This window comes from Elephantulus edwardii, unplaced genomic scaffold (genome assembly GCF_000299155.1).
Source record: "Elephantulus edwardii isolate Elephantulus edwardi_28Jun2011 unplaced genomic scaffold, EleEdw1.0 scaffold00184, whole genome shotgun sequence".
NCBI lineage: Eukaryota > Metazoa > Chordata > Mammalia > Macroscelidea > Macroscelididae > Elephantulus > Elephantulus edwardii.
The window spans coordinates 2559700-2566829 of record NW_006399934.1 but is presented as its reverse complement, the minus strand read 5'-3'; the positions used below and the strand labels follow the sequence as shown (position 1 = coordinate 2566829).

Here is a 7130-nt window from a genome sequence, read left to right as displayed (position 1 = left end):
CCTGGACGGGGTGAGTGTCCTGCAGTGGACAGCTCCCCGGGGACCCACCACCCTCGAGGGGGTGATAGTGCGTTACAGCAGACAGCTCCCTGGGGGTCCACCACCCTGGACGGGGTGAGAGTGTCCTGCAGTGGACAGCTCCCCGGGGCTCACCACTCCCTGGACAGGATGAATGTCCACTCCAGATTCTTAGGCGAGCTCAGTTCAGACCGTGTGTGCCATGCTTACTGTTAGCCCGTGTGTGAGCCGTCCCTCGACCAGCCTGTCCCTGTGGCCACCTCTCACTGCCAGCTGCAGGCCCAGTGGAGACTCCACGAGGAGGTTTGGGACCCTGTATGAGACACATAACCATTGAGGCCTCATAGGTGGGGGCTGTGGGGCAGAGGGGGCCCTTTCCCCCCAGGACCCATGCAGGCCCCGTGGGGAGGGAGTGGCAGGAGGACCCTCTGCACAACCCCCATTGGCCGCTGTGGGGAATCCAAGCTGTGGGATCCCCACCCAGAGTGGGGAGCAGAGACATTCCTTTATCCCTCCTCGGTCCCCAGCCCACCCCTCTGCCTGCCGTGTGGGGGGCAGAGCAGGGCCTCCTGTCCCACAGACCCCACATCCTCGGTGGCCGCGATGTTGCCTTCAGACAGCAGCTGTGTTCACACCCTGCATACTGGCTTTTTTCAGATCATTTATAACAAAAAAAAAAAAAGGAAGTAAACTTTGCTACTGTTAAAAAAAAAGTCACCCATCTTTGGCTTGGTGGCATCGCTTACAGAAAACGGCCTAGTAAGGAATAAAAACTCACTGTAACTTTCTTTTCAAGACATAATAATCCAATTATTTAAAAAAAAAACAAACTCTGAACGCTTTCATTAACTTTTGTACATATATTTACACATATGGATTTAGAAACTGCTTGCAGCAATAGGCTCTGTCTGAAAAATCAGTGTGGCACTTGTGGTCAACATCAAAACTGACACAAATATGCAAAAGCCATCAAATCACACAACAGGAGCTACACAGGGTGGCTGGCAGGGAGACAAACATGTAGTACTTGTCTGGGTGAGATAAAAGCAGTTATCCAGCTAAAATCTTGTTTATTGTATTCAAAAGAAATTTCAATAACATTGGTAAAGTTATTAACAACTTTCTCAACTGAATTCTTGGAAACCTTTCCCTTCACTGCATAGAAAGGTGATGCAGGGGTTTGGAGCCTTGCAGAGAAACAAGTCCTACACAATTGGATCCCAATCAAAATCGTCCTGGATGTCATCTGGAGGCAGGGAGCATCGCATCTGGAAGGGTTGGGAAGGTATCATGTGCTGGTTCATGGCTCCATGGTGGCCTGGAGTTTTTCCTGGAGTTGTAAGTGCCTGTGGGATATGAGGATAACGTGGAAGTGGCATCACTGAAGAAGGAAGATTTTGCTTATAGTCTATGTAGAAATTGCCTGTTCCAAGGTGTTGGAACGGTTTTGTCAGATACACGGCACCATGACAAACATTTTGCTGGACATTACTCTGTGAGTGGATAAGGCCAGTTGGTGTAGAAATCTGATTAAGAGAAGAGCAGAGATCAGCAAACTGGACCTGATCTCAAGACAAGTTTTTGAGATCTGTCTGTCTCATACTCTCCATCAAACCTTGAAACTGTGAAAGGTCTACATCTGACCAATTAACACTGCTGGCAATTTGACAGCTTTCTTTTAACATATCAAATGTTGCATACCAATCATTTGAAACACCAGAATTACAGGAGATTTGTTGTGGAGGTGGAGATGCCTGATGTGTTAACGTCTGGTGCTGATGGTTCGGATGGTGCTGTATATGTTGGTGTGGAGATGGGTGCTGCGTGTGAGGGGACTAAAGCTGGTTGTGTTGCTGTGGATGGGGTGCTGCGTGCTGGGGATGCTGAGGATATTGTGGATTCTGTGGTAAGCCATGTAGTTGATGGGTTGCATGGGGAGATGGCTGTGGGTGCCTTTGTGGGTGGGATAGTGAGACTTGTCAACTGAATTACTGCCTGTGGGATTTAGGCCACTTCCATGACTATTGGGCAGACTGCTTTGGTTGGTGTGTGGGTGAAAGCTCACTGTACTGCTAGGAGAATACTGATATGAACACGAAGTGTGGGACTGCTGGGAAGATTCAGAAGGGATGGTCACCTAACCTTGTTGACTTAAGTAACTGTTCAAAGACTGATTTATAAAGCCTCTGAAATGAGGCACTGAGATCTTCAAAATTATATTCTGAGAAAAGCATTTGTTTGTCTCATTCTGGTAAGCTGTACTATGGCTGCTGCTGAGGGGTTAGTGATTGAGAGACTGGTTCCGATTGGTCACTGGTGTATAACTATGCAAATTTCCAACACTGTTCAAATTCACAGATGCCTAACTCTGGTCTGAGAGACTATTGTTAAGGCTACTGTGTGGACTATCAGTACCATCTTGATCAGCATTGTACGTTACTTTGCTAGTCACAGTGTTGATTGCCAGAGTTGGAGAGGCACTTCCTGAAATAATACACTCCATTCTCAAAGAATCTGAATCTATGCTCTATCAAGTTGAGGCCCATTCTACAGAGCGTGCCCTCTTCTTTGGACCAGTAGGTAAAGCATCTTCCTTTGGATCGGTGTCAATTGCCCAACAGGAACCGTTGGCTCAATGTTTTTTTCCCCCATTGTGGTCAGGGTCGTTTTGGAAAAGCTCCTCAAATGCCAGGAAACACTTTCCGGGGTCATCCTTGGTTCAAGGCACTTGAAGGAAACACTCATTCAATGACAGATTATGTCATACTGAATTGTTAATGAAGTTACAGATGGACAAGTTTGTCCATATAAATCCATCTGGCCACAAAAAGAATCTCAGGCTGTGCGCAGGCCGAGAGGGCCCCGCTGAACCCCAGGTTTCTGGGTGCATCTCCACCCACGGGAAAAATTCCAATAGTGCCTGATGCAAGTTGCCGAGACCCTGAGCAGCACTGAGAGCCCATAGTCTTTAAATTGACATTGTTGCTCTTTGATATTCTGGAAAGGTCCCTGACAGCAGGTTTTTGTCATTGCAAAGCATCTTTTGATTTTTTGACTGTTGGTACCAAGCGTGTTGATTGTGGGTCCAAGTAAAATGAAACAGATAACTTCAATTTTTTGTCTGTCTGTCATAATTTTGCCAGTTGGCCTGGTGGTGAAAAATTTTGTTTCTTGATACAATGTGAAATCATTGACAATGCCACTCTTTTCTCCCTCTCTCATGATATTGCATATTCTTCCAGTGGTGGGCATTGTTTTCATGATGTTTGAAATGTAATCTATACTTTAGGTCTTTACTCTTTGCAAGCGAGGTTGTGCCATCTGAATAACACTAATGAGTCTTCCTCCATCCTGATCCTATCTTCTTCATATACTCCAGCTTCTGGAATGATTTGCTCAGCATATAGATTGAGTATGTGTAGAGAAAGAATGCTATACTGGCACATACTTTTCCTGATTTTAAGCCATATAGTATTTCCTGGTTGTGTTCCTCCATTTACTTCATGGTCTATGTGTATGTTCTGCATGCGTTAAATAAAGATCTGGGATTCTCTCAATGTTAGCCACAATTTGTTATGATCCACACGGTCAAATGTCTTTGAAATGTCAATAAAACACAAGTAAATATCTTTCTTGAATTCTCTGCTTTCAAAGATGTTGAGTGGAAGTTAATTTCCTCCTTTGAAGGAGATACTCCTTCAGACTCTGGGCCAGCCAGGCCTGCGTGCTTTCACTTTGTGTCTTCTGAGCAAAACAAGGGGTGAGAATCAGAAAGTAAAAATCTGTTCTCTCCTCCTTCCCCCCTTTCCACTCATTAAGTGCCTGTTTTTTTTCTATTTGGATGCCAATGATCTCTTTTTATTCTCCTTCATTCTAAAAATGGACAGTGCACTTTTCTTCTTCTCCCAGTTTTTCCAGTGGCTTCCTTATAAAGGGGGGAGAAGCACTGGACTCTGAGAGGCTGGCAGCGTGCCAACCTGAACTGGATCAACATTCGTCCTTGTTGTTTCTTTTGCTGGGACTAAAACCTGAGCTGTGGATGGGAACTTTGGCATTTGGGCCTCGTGCTTGTAAGTCTTGGTTGCTGGGTGAGAGCTGGGAGAACATGGGGTTTCTGGGACAAGGAGAAAGGCTGGATGACTCTTCCACTGACCCTCCACCTTTCCAAGCATGATATCATTTTCCAAGAAATAGCCCCTCCTAACAACATGACCAAAGTACGTCAGATGAAGATTCATCATCCTTGGCCTCTAAGAGGCATTCACTTCACTTTCTCCAACATATATTTGTTTGTTCTTATGGCAGTCCATGAGCTATTCAGTACTCTCCACAAACACAAAAGCATCTCCACCTCAAAGGTATCAGTTCTTCCTACATCCTTAGTCATTGTCTAGCTCTCAAATGCATAGCAGTGATTAAAAAAGACCATGGCTTGAATAATACACATCTTAGTCTTCAAACTGACAGTTTTGCTCCTTACTACTTTGGAGCGGTTTCTGAGTGTAGACTTTGCCAGTACAATGCATCTCTTGACCTTCTGATTGCTGGTACTATAGCACTAATTGTAAACCTAAGTAAGATAAATTGTTGACCATTTCAATCTTTTCTCCACCTATCATGATGTTGTTAATGGTACTTTGGTGAGGATTTCTGTCTTCTTGATGTTGAGATGCAACCCATATTGTCTTTGATTTTTTGCAACAAGTGTTTTCAAGTCCTCTTTCAGCAAGCAAATTTGTGTCATCTGTATAAATGCAGGTTGTTGATGAGTATTCTTCCAATCTTGATGCCATGTCTTCACAGAGTCATTTGAATGATTTGTTCAGCATACAGATTAAATAAGTATGGAGAAAAGATATAACCTTGACACATACCTTTCCCAATTTTAAACCATGCAGTGTTCCCTTGATGTGTTAGGACAACAACCTCTTGATCTAGGTCTAGGTTTTATATGACTAAGTGTTCTGACATACCCATTCTTTGCAATGTTAGCCATAGTTTGTTATGATGCAAATGCCTTTGCATAATCAGTAAAACACAAATAGACATTCTTTGGATTTTCTCCTCTGCTTTCAGCCAGTATCCATCTGACATTAGCAATGCTGTCTCTGGTGTCATGACCTCTTCTATATCCAGCTTGAACTTCTGGCAATTTTCTATCAAGATAGATACTATTCTAGCCTTTTTTGGATGATTTTCAGCAATATTTTTCTTGCATGTCATATTAATGATAGTGTTCAATATTTTCCCCCCATTGTGTTTGATACCCTTTCTTGGGAATGGTCAGCTGGCCAGGTAGTTGTCCTCCAAATTTCCTGGCTCAGACTAGTAAGCACAACTATGGCTACATCTGTTAACTGAAATATGTTGGTTCATATCCTATTGATTTATTGTTGTTAGTTTGCCGCCAACAAGCAGCAACACCCTGATGGGGGTAAGCACAACAGAGACATACCATTCTGGGAGCTGTTCAGAGAGTCAATCCAGCTCAACTTTATTGGGGGCTGCAATACACTTATATATGAGCAAGTAAACAGGAAGACAGAATAGGGTGGGCTTGGAGACGTGAGACATGCGGATTGGATAGGAGAATCTCAGCATCTTATGGACTACTCTCAGCTCAACAGATGTGGCAGCCATCTTCCCAGGTGGTGAGAATTCTCAAGCTGGTACAGCCAAACACAGAAGAGCTTTCTCTACCCTGTATTAAAGACTGTTGGTAGGCTTGCACTTATCCGGAGCTAGGCAATCTGTCCTGGCCAGAGGCCCTCTCTTCCTCCCCATCATTCCCCAACATCGATTCCTGGGGCACAGTTTTTTGACAGTGCCTTCAGTGCAGCTTACATTTCTTCCTTAATTATATTGCCTCTTGATCCCATGTTCCTTCCTGAAACATTTCAGTGTCAACCAATTATTTTTGGTACAGTGATTCTGTATATTTCCTCCATCTTCTTTGATGCTTCCTGGATCATTCAGGATTTTGCCCATAACTTCTCACATTATTGCAACTTGAGACTTGAATTTGTTTTTCAGTTCTTTCAGCTTGAGAAATATCAAATGAGTTCTTCCCTTTTTATTCTCTGGCTCCAATTCTTTACACATTCCTTTATAATACTTTGTTTTGTCTTCTTGAGCTGTCCTTTGAAATCTTCTGTTTATCTCTTTTACTTCAGCATCTGTTTCCTTTGTTTTGACTCCTCAATGCTCTACTGCACTTTTCAGTCTCTTCTGACATCCATTTTGGTATTTTCTTTCTCCTCTGTCTTTGTAATGACTTTTTTCCCTATTCATGAATGATATTCTTGATTATGTTCCACATTCACCTGGTCTTTAACCAGTAGTCAGTACTGAGAGTGACAGAATATTGTCCATACATGTACAAGGAAGACCTGTTAATATGTTGCTACAAATGACAGCTATAGCCATCCTGCACATGTTTCTTTTAAAAAAAAATTTATTATTAATTTTAATGAAAATTTACAGAGCCTTTGGATTTCCATTCATTCATTGTTGCATTCTTCTCCCCTCCCAACCCTCCCCCCAGTATACTACCCCCTTGGAAAAGAAAAAGAAAAATTCTTTTATTGTTTTACAAACCCTCCCCCAGGTCCACTCCACTATGCAGCCTTCACTCTGGACTCCTGTCATGACAAAAATACTTAATCACATATCCCTTTTTAAACAGTTTTCTCCCTCATCTGTTTCAATGCAGTATACATTATTGAACCCATCTTTCTCAGTATCCCCCCAACCCTGAGGTCAGTCCTGTTTTACAGCAGTGGCACCATGCAGTATTTGTCCTTTTGTGACTGAGGTACTTCACTCAGCATAATGTCCTCCAGGGTCACCCATTTTGAATAGTATTGCATGAGTTCCTTTGTTTTCAATGCAGCGTAGTATTCCATTGTGTAAATACAACACTCCTGTGAGGCTGAACCCTGTGACACTGATGAGTCAAATGCATTAATGGTTGGCTACCCAATGCGGACAGAGAGTGGGGTGGAGCTCCCCAATTAAAACAAGCTTGGAAGGAGGAGTGGCATCCACTTCCATAATAGCTTGCCTCCGGAAACCCTATGAACCTGGAGAGAGGATGAAAGGCACCCAAGTGT

The 7130-nt window shown here is 43.3% G+C and overlaps 1 pseudogene; it reads right to left on the bottom strand.

Annotated features, from left to right (window-relative positions):
* Positions 1–1223: 1223 nt before the first annotated feature.
* Positions 1224–7130, bottom strand: part of LOC102866530 — a 9146-nt pseudogene continuing 3239 nt past the window's right edge.